At 36.6% G+C, this 15,148-nt stretch overlaps 1 long non-coding RNA gene across 2 annotated transcripts in view; it reads left to right on the forward strand.

Moving 5' to 3' along the window:
* LOC112985488 (uncharacterized) overlaps positions 1 to 15,148 on the forward strand; it is a 39,098-nt gene that overhangs the window by 7,728 nt on the left and 16,222 nt on the right. For both annotated transcript variants that reach the window (XR_010388709.1, XR_010388708.1), the window contains exon 2: positions 3,400 to 3,485. This is a non-coding gene — a long non-coding RNA (uncharacterized LOC112985488). The remainder of the gene's footprint in view (positions 1 to 3,399; positions 3,486 to 15,148) is intronic.

Consider the following 15,148-nt stretch of genomic DNA (forward strand, 5'->3'; position numbering starts at 1 on the left):
GTCCTGTAGGGGTTCAAATGAAAACGATTATCTCTTAATAATTCTTGAACCTTTCAAGTACGTAGCTGTATCTGAGACAATTTAAAGACATACTAAAGAAAAAGACAATGTGGGAACAGAATCCTGACAACACCAAGGTTATCTAGCATTCAAGGGAGAGAGGTGATCATGACAACTTCATACAAATTATTCTAATTCTACCTTGTTTTAAGACACGGGAAACTAGAACACAAATCTCTTCAAGAAAGGTGAAATAAAAGCTGGTAAAACAGGAAAGCGTAGGAGGGCTTTCGATACATTTTCACACTGGTATGTCTCAGAATTGAAAAAGACTTTTTAAATCTCTTCCTCTCAGTGTAGAATCATATTTCTTCCATTTCCAAGATCACTTGGAATTAGGGTCACCAAACATAAAATAATTCCAGGTAAACTCAGAGAATTACAAAGATATAGTCCAGGTACCAGGTTTCAAAATGTCCCTTGCATTTCTTTAAGCGCACAGAGAGATATCGACTTTACCTCACCATTAACTTATGACTTGAACACAAGAATGGATAGACCAGACACTTTTTTGGGACTGTTTTTCTATTTTAAGTAGCTTCTACTTTTACTCATATAAATAAGCCCTTCAAAGGATTGTCCTGACCTAGTAATTGCACTGATGTTCCTCAACAGCAATTTTCCATAGTTAACCTGAACAAAGACCATACTGATGTAATGGAGAAAGGATTTTTCTAAACAAAATAGAGTTTAATTCTACCTATAATAACTTTTAATGTGATTGCACTTCCTCGGGTTATTGAATTACAGTGGAAGATTTACCTTACTAGTAATCATAAAAGTAGAAGACTACTCTTTTTCTACATTATTCTTTGTTTTATTTCCTTCTCTACAACATGTTTTTCAGTTACTTCTCTTTTCCGTGCTGTGTTCCTGGAGCAACCTACTCTCCCAAGATTGGCTACATTTTAATTCACATATAGCTTCTGTATCATTTGAAGAAAAATAAAACTTTACTTTTACTACAAGTATGCTTGATTTGTATTTATTTCACCGGTTATTTTTTGTAGATCTGTGTATGTGATAGATTTATGAACATGTTGGGACACACCCTCATGGCTATAAATCACATCATTGTATTGAAATTGCAGCATTTGGGGATTTCATTTCATTTCAAAATCTGGCCACTGAATCTCTTGACTCATCTTAATCTATCGTAATATAACAGGAACAAACATTCCTTAGAGATCCAAGTCAACATTTGGAAAAGTGACAAACACTTATCCACAATCTCTCTAATATATGTGATTTTTAAGGAGACTTTCAAAGCACACTTCTTGAAAGTTGGGTATTCCATAAGGTACTGGAAAATGGATACCCCCAAAAAACAGACACCTAATGCCTGATAACTTTTGATAGTCTCAGTGTACTGAATTTTTTGAATTTACCCACTAAATTTAAGGATGGAGTCATTTTCCCTCACATGTAAAAATGAAATAGGATGTTTTAAAATGAATTTATCAGCTTCTTAGTTTTTCTTTTCTTTTCTTTCTTTTTTTTTTTTTTTTTTGTGAGATGGAAAGCTTGCATCTGAAGAAGCCACATATATGCTTGCAAGCAAAAATCTGTTCAAGAACTGTTCCTCATTTATAAAACCAAAACCACTTCAAATTGGATCTTGTGACTTGGAGAATTTGGAGCAGTCATTTGACATATTGTTGAAGTTCTTCCACTGTGTTCCTGAACTCTGTGTCTCCTCCAAATTGTTTGAATTGGCTATTTAGGAGGAAGTACCTTTCCTTTAGTCACAATTAGGAAATTCAGCTCTCCGAGAAGCAGTTAACACAGTATGTAACCCGTTCACAGTCTGCAAAACAGTTACAGCCATTTTCATGTCAATTTAAAATGAGAAACATTTGGCAAAAGAGGAGATGGAATCGAGTCATGAAAACGAACAATTATTTTTAAAATGATAGGAGAGAAGGGGAAAAAAACAGTCCTTAAAAGTATGTCCAAGAAAATTCTAATAATTTAGGGGGTTCTGTAGAATCTTTCAAATCTCACAAAAGCTCCACGTTGGTGACTTTATTATTTTTTCATGTATTCAAGTATGGCTATGGTTTAGGTTATATTTTATCCTAAAGGACAATTTAGTCTGAAGTGTCTACCTAATATTCATAATCTATTTGTCAAATGCACGTCCAGGATAAAAATCTATACGGTTTACAAAGGGTCCACTTTTCCCAAACATACTGCATTCTCTCAGCTCCAACAGAATAAACCTCTGGATACTGGATCACAGCAGGCATGCAGGGGGTAAATTCTCAATTAGGATTAAGATTACTTTAATAAATATTTATTTTCTTCCATGGTCTTGAAGTGCTAAACATTAGAGGCCTGAAGTCACTGGGACTGCTTTATACCCTTAAACTCATGGACATGCCTAAGTGGAGGCTGAATGGGGGCTGCGCTCCATGCATTTTGCCGCTGATGGCCCTGCAGAAAGTCCCATGGACGTTGCCAGGCTCTGGGCCATCTCTGCACGCATGGAGGTGGTGTTGCCCCTAAGAGGGTGACTGGCCGCCTTTCTTACTGTGATTAGTTCCCCAGTCCATCACCAGGACACTCAGGGTAGTGCACTACTGGAGTGAGAGGCTGAGTGGCCAGATCAGTCTGATGAGTTCAAGTACCCAACTATGAAAAGTGTAGCTCTGGTAGGGTATCTCTGTTTCCTCCCTTGCCATCACTTTACTTAGGGCCATTCCTCCTTTTTTTCTGAAGACTCATCTTCACAAACTTTATGTGCCAGCCATTTTATGTGAAATTTAATGCAGAGTTATGGAGTTCCCACCATCTATTGAAATCCTCCCCTCTCAGTCTCTCCGTGACCTTTGAGTCCTCTCAGATTTTCTGTACGTTGAGTCAGGTTGGTGGTATTTTCCAAAGCAAGCAGCTTCTTCATATAATTCCATTTTTTAATAGCAAATGGAAAATTTCTTATGGTATGTTTTGGATTAAAAGAGAACAAAATTAGTGGCACTAAAGTGCTACAAAATGTATGAAATGCTATTGCCAAATATGCTGGAGACAGCAAAATGTTTTTGTACTTGTTAAAAATATTCTTTTAAACCTCAAAGGAAGGTTCAGCCTGTCTGAGAATATTATTTTTTTACGGCTTCTCTTATGAGATTATATCTCAGGATATTTTATTTTTAAAAAACAAAACCACAATATGACCTTCTGTTAATAATTAAAGATCAGGGTCTGTAAAAGATGAAAATTCACATTCTTGTATTTCATGTCTGAACCATTTAAAAATAATCTTACATATCTTTCATCAAGGAAAAACAGTGTCAAATTACTGCTTTATAATGGAAGTTTGTACAATATTTATTGTAGCTTGAATTTATTTTCTACACCAATCTGAGAACTGCTTGGCCTCTTCTGAAAAAGCTGTGAATTTTGTCTTTCACTGAAACAAATATGTAAGTATATATTTTTATCTTACCCAGTTAAACAGTGATGTACACAAATGGATTTGCCATTTGATATTTTAAAAGAAGTAGGAATCACTATCTGATACTGAGGAGATAAGCCATGCAGTGGCTGCTAAGTAGGAGTCTATGAAATATTGTGTTAACCTTATGACTCCTATGACTATAAACTCTTGAGTCAGGGCAGTCAGCAATTATACAGCAAATTAATGTGGAATGTGACTTAATTAAATATGACATTTCTAGACATCTTGGATACTTTACCCCTGCTTTTTCCCGTTTCACTCTGTTTGCGTAAAGCCTGTGAACACAAGTGGCTGATGTGACATATGCAAGAGCTCTACCTATTGCTGACCTAGTGTGCCCTTTGCCTAGACCTCCCAGGCCTTTTATCTTGAGGGTAAAAGCTTGATTTTGGTGCAGATGTACTACTTACCAATTTTTTTGATTTCTATACTAGTTTTTCCAAAATCCAAGAGGTAGTCCAAGACCAATCAACTCATGACTACATAAGGCACAGAAAACTCTGCATGAATTTCTTGATTCTTTCAGTCTCTCCACTTTTGGAGAATGGTGTACCTAACATAGGATTTTACTGGACACATTGGCTATGAGGAATGGCTTTATATCCACATGCAATTTTCATTTAGAAGCTTTTGTGTTAAATTATTTTATCAGAATATCCTTTTGCTTGTCTTTATATTCATTCAGATCTTTGAAAAGAAAAAGACCAAAAATCATCAGACAGGAAATTTATTTGTCTGAATTGAGCATATATCTTTATGGAAGAGTTTAAAAACATTTAGCAGGCAAGAAATTTTTTTTGTATGCTATTTGTAAAACAGTCAACAAAATCAAACAGAAAATAAATGAAAAGTTACATTGGTGCTCTAGAGTTCTATTTATACAAAAATTCTGCTGAAAGAATCTCATTAATTATTTTATTCTTTCTATAAAGCCATATTTATTTTATTCCTATTTAACTCAATAAGATTTTTCAGTAAGAGTGATTGTAAGCTGGTATCCCACATCTCCTTTGTTTAAATGTACATTTAAACTAGCTACATATTACAATAAATATGACATAGTGTTTATGGCGCTGCCAAGCATAATGGAGTGGTCTCCTTCAGTGTTCATTAATTTCCAGAAAAAAAGAATATGTTATCTAAGGAAAGCTAGCAATTAATTTGACACACCAGTGTCATGGGTTGGTCGTTCGTAAAAGTTGTAGACACAAGTCTGACAAACACTGTTTTGACACTGATTTGCTTTTGAGTTGATGACTCAATGGCGCTTTATAGCATATAAACTGCATGTTATATCTATGAAGTAAAGCTCCAGCACCCATTTTAACAGCATTAGATTGCCACTACAGGCTCACGATGAAGTGCAGCATGCAAGTCACATGAGTAATAGCAATGTGGGAGAGGGACCATAGGAGATCATCTAGTCCTCCTGCATGCTGTGGGACCCAGGGTCCAGCAAAGCACCTCTGGGAGATGTTTGCTCTCTCCCTGTGGCTGTTGCTCTTCTCCGAGCCAAGGCCACCCCAGGAGTGCCCTGCTCCCCAGCCCTGGCTCCTGTTACTTAACTCTCCTTGGGGTTGTTAAAGCTTTCCCAGTATCTGATCTGAGTCTTTGACTCAAATTAAGCCAAACACTTTTTCTTCTGCTTCTAGTGGGACAGTTGATCACTGCCTTCTTCATATCAATCTTTTGCATTTTAATATTGTTATCATGTCTTTCCTCAGGCTTCTCTTCTCTAAAAAAATACAGGTCCTCTAAACAATTTCTCATACCATGCTTTTTGTCTAATCTTCCTATGATTCATTTATTCTCCCCTAGATTCTCTTGAGTTAATCTTAAAATGGGATACCCAGAACTTAATGTGAGTTTCAGTGGAGGGCAGAACAGTGGAAAAAGTATCTTCTATTCCTCATCTGCTACGTTATAAAGTTTTATACTTCAATAACATGCTTTTAATTATGTAGAGGTATTTATTGACAGTAAGGGATTTTCAGAGGATTCACTCTTGGTCTAATTATCTTTCTTGCCAAAATGATTAAATTTCATCTTGTTTTTAGCCTAATAAAATGAAAGGGAAATATATGATTTTGGAGATAAAGGATGAGCCCTTTTTTGAATGAGCTTTTCTCAGTGTGTTATGTTCTCTCACATATCTTCAAGATATATGAAAAATAGCAAACCTCCATTTGAGTATCCAATATAAAGGCACCAAACTAGCTGCCATATAAAAATTACAAATTATCTCAGGTGACTTAATCATATCCTGTTCTCTGGTTTCCTTTTTTGATGATATTGACTTTCTATGAAAAGTATTCTTGAGATTCACTGAGGATCTATACATCTTGTTGGCTTTATCACCACATTTTAAAGAGTTGTGATGTGGGTTATTTTTGACCCCGGCCTTCTCTCATGGTCTTTAACTAGCCAACTTACAGTACTGAAACAAGATCTAGGCCCAATGAATAATTCTCCTACTTCAGAATCCAGCAAAATAGTTCACAAAACAAAAAGAAACCTTTCCAAAAAGCCTTTCTGAAAACAAGCAAAGGTAACTACGCTTTCTGAAGTAAGAAGGGAGAGTGGACAGATCATCTTTTGGTTAAGAGAGTGTAAAAAGTGACTGAGTTGAATTTCTGGCTTTTCTATAGACTTCAGGATTGCCTTAATCATTAGATATGAATTCAGCTTCACAAAGGCTAATGTCTAAATACCTTCTTCAGATTTGACAGAGAATATCTGTGCCAAAGCCCTGAAAACTCTGAAAACTAGGGATAGTAATATATTATTTCAGTTTCTTTTATCTAGTTTGTGTTGCGAGAGCGTGGGCACACCAGTTTATGCAAATAGCACCCAGCAAAAGCAGCACCGATCAGATGGGAGCCAAACTCCATTGAGCTTTGGGGGCAGAGAAAGAGATCAGCAGCAAAAATATGTGTACAATCCAGATATTTATTTCTCGACACTATTCTACATTTAAGAGAGAATGAATGAAAATGAACATGTACCTCAAATGCCTGGAATAACAGATCTTTCTGAGTTTCTGCAAAAGGGAAAAATTCTGTACTCAGTAAAAACACTGTATCCCTTGAGGAATTGCAGACTGGGAATGCTTTGGTTTCTCTGGTGTAAATATTAGGGATTAAAATTTAATATGAGCCTATATTCAATCTAATATAACTGGGTTTACAACAATCATCTAAATTTACTTGATTTATTTTTTTGCAGCCTTGCAGAGATCATTTGTAAATATTTGATAATTTAAAGTGCATATTATTTCAGAGAAATCCCTTGGCTTGTCTTGTTTGATCCAAATTATTCTTTTCACATGCATCTGAAATATGAAATTATGTTGTAAATTTTCTATGCAATTGAGCCTGGGCTTTTCTCTTTATTGGTACAATAAAAATGTGGATGCAAATTTTATAGCCACCCATTTCATGTGAACCAGTTACTGAAGGAACATATTAATACTGGGATGCACAGTGATATGATTTGTTGGCACAAAAGAATAGCCAGGCAACTTTAAAATTGCAGTTCAGCAGGACTGTAGAGTTGTACAGACACACTAGGCTTTTTTTCTGGCACTGAAGAGAGCATTTGCAGTCCAGATATTTACTTTCGAAAGCCATTCTTGGAGGGTGGATATGGAAAAGGCAAAGTAGTTAAATTCATTGTTTTCTCTATTAAAGGCTACTAAATGGAAGACATTCCAGTATGCAAAAATGTGTATTCCTTGGATATCTAAGAAGTTTATTCTCTACTACATAATTCTATAAATAATGGATGATAGCTGTGAGTGAGCATCTTCCGTGAAAAAATATGCCACTCATATATGATTGAATGTGAATAATTAGAACCATTGAATAAATTAAAGGGGAAAAATAAAGAAAGACAGAACGTAAGACAGAAAAGGAGGGCATGAAAATGCTAGGTGGAGAAAGATTAAAATTCAAGTTACACCTATTGCTTGCTAGACTGAATCACTTAAAGATTTCTTCTCCTAGCACATATATTTTTCTGACATCTTTTCCCATTATTCACCAACCAGATTTAAGAAATATGTACACTTGAACACTCCCACAGGGCTATAATTCTTTTTGTTTTTCTCTCATGCTGAGAAATTTCTTCAGTCTCTTCTAGAGAAAGGAAGCTATACCGTTGCAAGGCAAATCTTATGTTCAAAGCTTCTTAATTTAAAAAAGTGGGCTCTTTTATTTCCAAGTTATAGGTGGATTGAACACTGAAATGACATAATTCTGAGCTAAACTCCTTTTAGGCTTATATACTGCATAAAGGCCATTGAAAGCATTTCAGTTCTGGCACAAGAAATCAGGGTGCTAAGCTGCCACTGCAGGACTGGGCTTAATCTACATATTTCAGCTGGGCTGCCCTGGTGTAGTTTTAAGATCATGTGGAGTAGGATAAGGGCAGAAGAGTAAGGATTTTCACAAGGAAGTCAGAAAGCTTGGTTAGTTCACCTAGGATGCATCCAGAGGGAAGCACAAGGCAAAGGGGTACTTATAAATTAGCTGCCAAAGGCAGCTATGAGTGGGCAAATACATGTACTAGGTTTTGTTTTGATTCTGTTTTTTTAATAAGCTTTGTTGCTCAAATATTATTGCATTATTTAACCAATTGCTTTACTTAACAAGTAGCGCTGCTCTGTGGGGCAAGTTATTCAATAAGTGGGTTTTTCTCCTAGAAATTCAGCCAGCTTTGCATATAATTTAAGAGAAAACTCCTTCTTTTTTCACAAAAAGCAGCAAGTTCTAAATGCTTGCTTAAAAGAGGGCAATGATCACTTCCCAGTATGATATAAAAGTAAAATAAATATCATTCACAGCCCAGGCAGTCACAGTGTAAATAGATTATATAAGGAGGCTGTGAGAAAACTGCCTGATTTAAAAGGCTGAGATATGAAAGTAGTTTGAATAACAATATTGTACAATCATAGTGCATTTATTAAAAGGCATTTTCATTATCCTCCAGCTATTCCTCTTTTGCCTCATGATAAAACATTGCAAAATAACAAATGCTTCTCCCAGATAGTTTGGAAGGAAAATTCTATGTACTATTCTGAATAAGAAATATTTTTTATATTTTTTTGCCACTGTCCTTTATCAACTACTATTAAGATAGAATAGACTTAGAAACATATTTTCCAGAATAAATGTCAATGTTCAGAAATAAACATTTTCCTTCAAAACCAAACTTTTTTGCCAAATTCCCTTTGGACATTTGAAAGGTTCTTTGGACAAAATTTTATTTTAGTGGGTGCCTAAAGCTAAAGGATGAAGCAAAGTCCTTCATCTTACTTCACACAAGGGACTTTTTTTCCTTAACTTCAGTGGATGTTGGATTTGACCATAAGTAAATAGGTCAGTTTTGTGTATCAGCTCAATTATGTTTGCTTAGTGGGAGATAGATACGGGAATTCAGCGCCTCTGAAATGAGACCACGTATCTGGACACAAGTATGTAAGTTGGGACATGAGTTAGAAAATTTAAACTACTGTGAAATCACGTATGAATAAAACGTTACGGGAAAAGTAACCAGACAGTTCTCAGGTTTCATTCCTGTATTTAATACTTTATCCTTCCTTGGCATAGAATAGGCCTTACATTCTTCATGTAGGGATACTTGAGAAATATCATGTAATATATTGCTTTGCAGTCGTTACTGCCAAGTTTTATTTTATTGCTACACACATGCAGGATATCAGAGTAGGAAGAGTATCAGGCACTGCTGGTGAATTAATGTTCAGCGCCAAATAGAACACACCAGTGTCTTGGCAACTTTCCTCTTTGCTAATAATGCCATTTACAGGTTTCTAATGTACTTGGAGTATTTCTAAATATCAAGAAGGATAGGTTTGTATGCCAGAAAACATATTTCTGTTATCTGAAACGTCAAAAGAATAGGATGTTTGAGATTATAAAACCTCTGACTCTTTGACTTGAAGTCTGTATTAAAAGGTATTTGTCTACTAACAAGAAAATATGACTTCTTGTTCAGTTCAGGTCTCTAGGTGCTCTAATACAAATATTAATATTAAAATGACATGTATTTAAGCAACATTTAGAAGACTGATTTTTATGTTCCATCCAAGCAATCTTTCTGAAATATGTCATTAATTTGCAATTAGCAGCACTCAAGAAAGTATAGGGATATAGATAAAACCAGCAACTACAAAACTGCAGAAATCCTGAACTTGAGTGACTTATTCTTAGCAAGCAACCTGTCTTTCAAAAATGGACCATTTCTGCCTTTGAATTGTTCATAAACAGTGATTTTAAAATGTACTGATATTTGTTGTAATTTCCTCTGAGCAAAGAGCTGAGAAATTATTAGAGGAAACATTCAAACATTCATGTGAAAGAGCTTTCACATGTACATATATTCATTGAAAGTAAACACAGAAATCAAAAGGAACATGATTTACACCTTGCTTGAACACTTGAAAATATTTCACCCTCATATGTATATGAATGTAGTGATAACTCAGACCTCCTTCCAGTTTAAACTTTTTACATACAGCAGGTGTGTGAAATTTCCAGCTCACTCATGTTTTCATAAATAGATTTCCATGGACAAGTGCTGTCTTTTTTCTTAGAAACGACCTTGCATTTACCAAATTTTCTTACAGCTGTTTGGGATTTTGGATATGATTCATAAAGATAAGCAGTCTCCCAGATCCACAGATAAATTATTGCTTGCATTATTCTGGGTTAAAATTATACACTATAAGATAGCCATAAATATTAGCCAACACACAAATCATAAATATTAGCTAACCTGCTGGTCAGGACATGTACAGTCATATTTCTTGATACACCTTGTAGACACATCCAAGAAGTATGGAATTGAAATTGGAAACAGGAAATGATTTTCTTTTCTAGTAGAAGAAATATCTAAAACATAAAAAAATTGTCAGATATATTGTCTGAACTCTAATTGTGAACATTTTTTTTTCTCATTAATAAACAATCCCACAGGACCAAACTCCTGAAATGTTTTTTTCTTAAGCTCAATAGCTAACAGAGAAGAGGCCAAGAAGTTACGGCACCTGCAGCAAACTCAGAAAAACCTTTCTGTTCCAGGCAGCAAAACATAACCCCAAGCTCCCAATCATACAAAATTTTTCTTTATACCTTATTCTTTGAAGTTATTTCTTAAATAAAAAAAAAAATTCACTTAGTAATCATCCATGTCTTCTGTACAATGATTCCTGGATTAAGGCTAACAACACAGAGGCATAGAAACATACAGTTGGGAGGGATTGCAAAAGAAGTCCATTTCAGCCCAAAAGTGCTGGGTGGAGTGAGTTGTGCCCTTGTCGCTCCCTACGCGTTTGCCCAGCCAGCTCCTAGAGACGGTCCGTGATGGAGGTTCTGCAGCTCTTCCTGTAGCCACGAGGTGATGTTTCCTCACGCAGGAAAGCAATTTTTCCTACTACCTACCCTGAAACTTTCTTGCTGCCATTAAGGCGTTCACCCTTGTTCTAGGCACGACAGTAAAGGAGATGAGATGGTTCATTTTGTAATCTCAATAGTTTGTACACCTTTACCTGTGCAGTTCTTTCTTTTCTAGCCCCCGGTTCTGCCAGTGTTCCCCCGCAGACCATGATTTCTTGTTCTCTGATCTTCCTCAGTGTTGTCTTCTGACCTCTTTTCTACTTGTCCATATTTATTAAAATGCGGTGCCCAAAACCAGGCTCCAGCTGATGCTGTTCCAATGATCACTAAATCTGTAGATTATAAGAATTATTTCATATATCTCACAGGCAGTACTCCTGTATACATATCCCAGAATATATATTTTTTTCCTTTTCTGCTATAGCATGACAGGGAGGACTCATTCTTTTCTGCAGAATTGCTGCCTAGACATATGCTCCCTATCCTATGTTTCTGTGGTTGGTTAATTAGTCTGGACTACTTCACATGTGACTTAGAGTTTGAATAACAATGCAAACCTGTTTGAATCTGATATTCAGGGCATATTTCTGGTGCTTCCTGATGATTTTCTAACAGCTGAGTACACCATTCAATGGATTATTTCCCTTTATTTTACCTGAGAAATGAAAAATTGTTCTTCAGAATACTGTGGCCGCATCATTGTAATTTTGATAAAATTTGGCCAGTCACAATTTTTTTTTCTAGTTTATTCCAAAGCCTTTATGAAATGGTGAAAGTTGAAGTGGCAATGTTTCCAAAAGGAAAACACTGAGTTTTTTGAGGGGCGGCCTGATGTCTCCTAAAAACTGTATTTCCTGGCTGGACAAACAGTGAACATAGAAGTCCAGCCCTAGGCTCAGCTGGTGGCTGCTCCCAAAAGCAATGCCAACGTCGTACGCCTGGGCTCTCCCAGCAACTTTGCTACCCGCTTGGCAGGACACGACAGGAGCACATACATATCCTCGAGGCAGGCTGCCTGAGGTCTGCCTGGGAGACCGCTGTGGCTGCAGAAGGAGGATGGACTGCAGCACCTGTGGGGTTCACAACTCCTGTCATGGCCACTTGCAAAAGAGGCCACAATGCTGGGATTGATCTGGGTTACGATCCCACGTTCTCTGGAGTCTATTCACCTGTGCAAGGTGCACCTGAACAATTAGAGACTAATTCCCATTTTCCAGGCAATTATGAAGTTTCTTTACAACTACTTTAGAGTGATAGCCTATTTCCATAGGCCATCCAATGAATAAAAATCCGAACAGTAAGGAAAGCCAAATGATAGGCTACAAAGCATTCAGATGGATTTCATCACATACATTATGTGTCTAGAAAAGTTCTGCTGATAAGTCTTACAGATAGCTAGATGTCTGGGCTAACACCTTTATAACAGCACTGGTGTCTCTGAAAACTTCCTCTGGAAATGTTTTGCTGTTAAACCTACTGAACCTGCATAAGCATCATTTGAAAACAGCCACAAAAGGGAAGTGTTTGGGTTTACTAGACAGCCATAAATTGTGTTCGAATTTCTGTATGCTACTTTAAAACTATATAGGGAACAGATAGCTGACAATCTAAGAGTAAAGCTAAAAATTGGGAACTATTCACAGAAGGTAACTGAAAGACAGTTTTACTCCTTTTTAGTACTGAGAGTCATAAAGTATGACTAGTACTACGACAGTTGCTTAAGTATTTTGCAGAATAAAACAATTTTTGTGAGAGAGAGTATAATATAAAGATAACTGCAGGCAGGAACTTATAGTTCAATTTCTACAACAAAAAGAAACATGAAGTTTAAATTAAAGACAGAAGTATAGAGATGTGCCCTTGTCCTCTTTTCACATGAGGAGTCATTGCTACACACATGCATATGTCAGCAGTGGACCTTGGGCTCTCCATGGATGTAGAGGTCTGCCCCATTTTGCCATTTTTAAGATTGATGCCATAGGAAGTGACCTATTTCATAATTTATGCCAACCACCTTTGATACTGATTAGTGAATCAGAGCTCTGTATCACTAAGCTCAAAATGTTATAATTTCACCTTTTCCAGTGCATATGCAGGCAACTTTTCATTGATCTATACTGCTATGAGAAATGGAATAATTTTATTTTTCAAATATAGGAAATGAGAAACAAAAAATTAAAAATCGAAAAGCTACAAAAACTGTTAGAGGACTGACACTTACTTTGACTTCTTGAAGGCTGAACAGATTTCAAATGAATATTGTCTCTTTAAGGCCAACATTTGATACTTATGTTATGCAACTGAGGAGCATTAATAGCAGTTAATGTAGTGAAGCCATTCTTGGGTTCATGTTATGCTCCAAGTGAGTGTAATGGCCAGAGGTTCAATTTCTTCCCTACCAAAAAAGAAGCCAAGATAACAGCGCTACTCCCCAAACCTGACAGACTGAATTTGCTGCTTAAATGGAGACCAAAGTTGTATTCCTGTGGAAACAAATTTATTAAACATCTTTCTGACAGCAAAAGTGCTTCTTTCGGCATAAGGCTGAGGGCATTTTCTGAGACTGCAAGAGGAGGGGAAAGCCAGCAGCAGTGACAACAGCTCCATTAACCCCCCTACTCTCTTCCAGGAGAACGATCTTCAGTTTCCTTTGCATCTGATCTCAGGCCTCATGTTTTTTTTTCTTCTTCTTCTTTTCAGAAAAACAGCATACTATTTTGTTTAAAAAATATGTGAACTGAGGACAAATTGGCAACCCTAATTGTGAATGTTCTGCCTGCCTGTTTATTGGTTTAAAATATTTCCTGATGAAGTATGAAGACATTTTGTGCCTCAATAGCATGAGTACAATATTCATTGTTTTGAATGACTTAGATCTAGGAGGATTGTCTGAGCAGCTGTAATTTGAAGAGCATCTGGGAAAACACTCTCTAAGGAGTAACATGATATCTTTGGACACAAAGGTTGTTTCAAATGAAAATTTCAGCTGATTCCTGCATATTCGTAGTCAGATCTCAAGCTGGTCAGTAGACTTGTGAAGGGAGAAAGTCCATGAAAGAGAGCAGCAGTGGCACAAGCTTTTTGTAACACCTGTATTGCCCAATGCCAAGTGAAAAACAGACCGTTCTCACTGCTTATACATCATTTTGACTCTTAAAAAGTTAAATAGCACCGTCGTTCAGATGCTGTACTAACATCAAAGCCAGCTGGGTTTGCAGGCTTTTTTATACTGAAGACAAAGAGGGAGGTGTCTGTTACTGTTTTTAGGAACTCCCTCTCTTTTACTGTTTGTTTATATGCTGTTACTGGACTGCAAGTTCTAAAAGGAAAGGAGGTTTCTGATGGAGAACCATTGAGAAATAATGGTAAGGCTAAAGTATCAAAAGAGAGTAAGAAAAGCCCTTGGGGGGTTGGGGGGAAGCAGAAACTGAGGAATTCCCACTTGCTTGGTCTCAAAATAGCAAAGTTTATTTTTCTCAGGGCTCTTGGAAGATGTGAAGAAATGCTGTGAGCTCCTAGCAGTGAAGTGTGTCCTCTAAAGAGGATGAAAGTACTCCAGTGAGCTACACTAAGCCTCGGACCCTCGTATTCAAGTACTTTACTGAATGCAGGTAGTTGTTAGATATTTAAAGACAAGAATTTCCAAGGTGCTAATCATTTATGACTACCAGCTGCCTTCACAGGACTTGAGGATGCTCGACTTTGTTGAGCGAGAAGGATTAACAAATTAAGCAAAAACATCCAACATTAGTAAACCCTCTGAAAATGCAGTCCTGTTTACGTCCCTTGCCTCATTCCTCCAGGCGCATAGCAGGAATCATATATACTGCCCTCTTTCACACGTAGGATTGTCAAAATGACTAGGAGACATGTGCTTCAGAACATTTGTTACAAGAAGAATGTTACATTTCAGTGTCAGAGATCTCTATTCCGTATTAAAAATCCATTTATAATGTTTCCAAACAATGATGCCAGGGAGTGTGCAGGAACTCGGAAAAATGGAGGAGGGAAAATAAGGAAAAAATTTATAAGCAGGCAGACAATCACACAGTCATTACTGATTTTCTCCTTGCATTTTAATTAATTTAGATCTTATTATATCACCAAGTACAATTTTTCTTCCTGTCAGCTAGAAATTCCACCCTTGCTAAATTGTTTGAAGGAGCAGGTTGTTGGTTTGCTCAGCAATATTCAGTCTTCTTGCATTTACTAG

Source organism: Dromaius novaehollandiae, chromosome 1 (assembly GCF_036370855.1).
Source record: "Dromaius novaehollandiae isolate bDroNov1 chromosome 1, bDroNov1.hap1, whole genome shotgun sequence".
Classification (NCBI taxonomy): Eukaryota; Metazoa; Chordata; class Aves; order Casuariiformes; family Dromaiidae; genus Dromaius; species Dromaius novaehollandiae.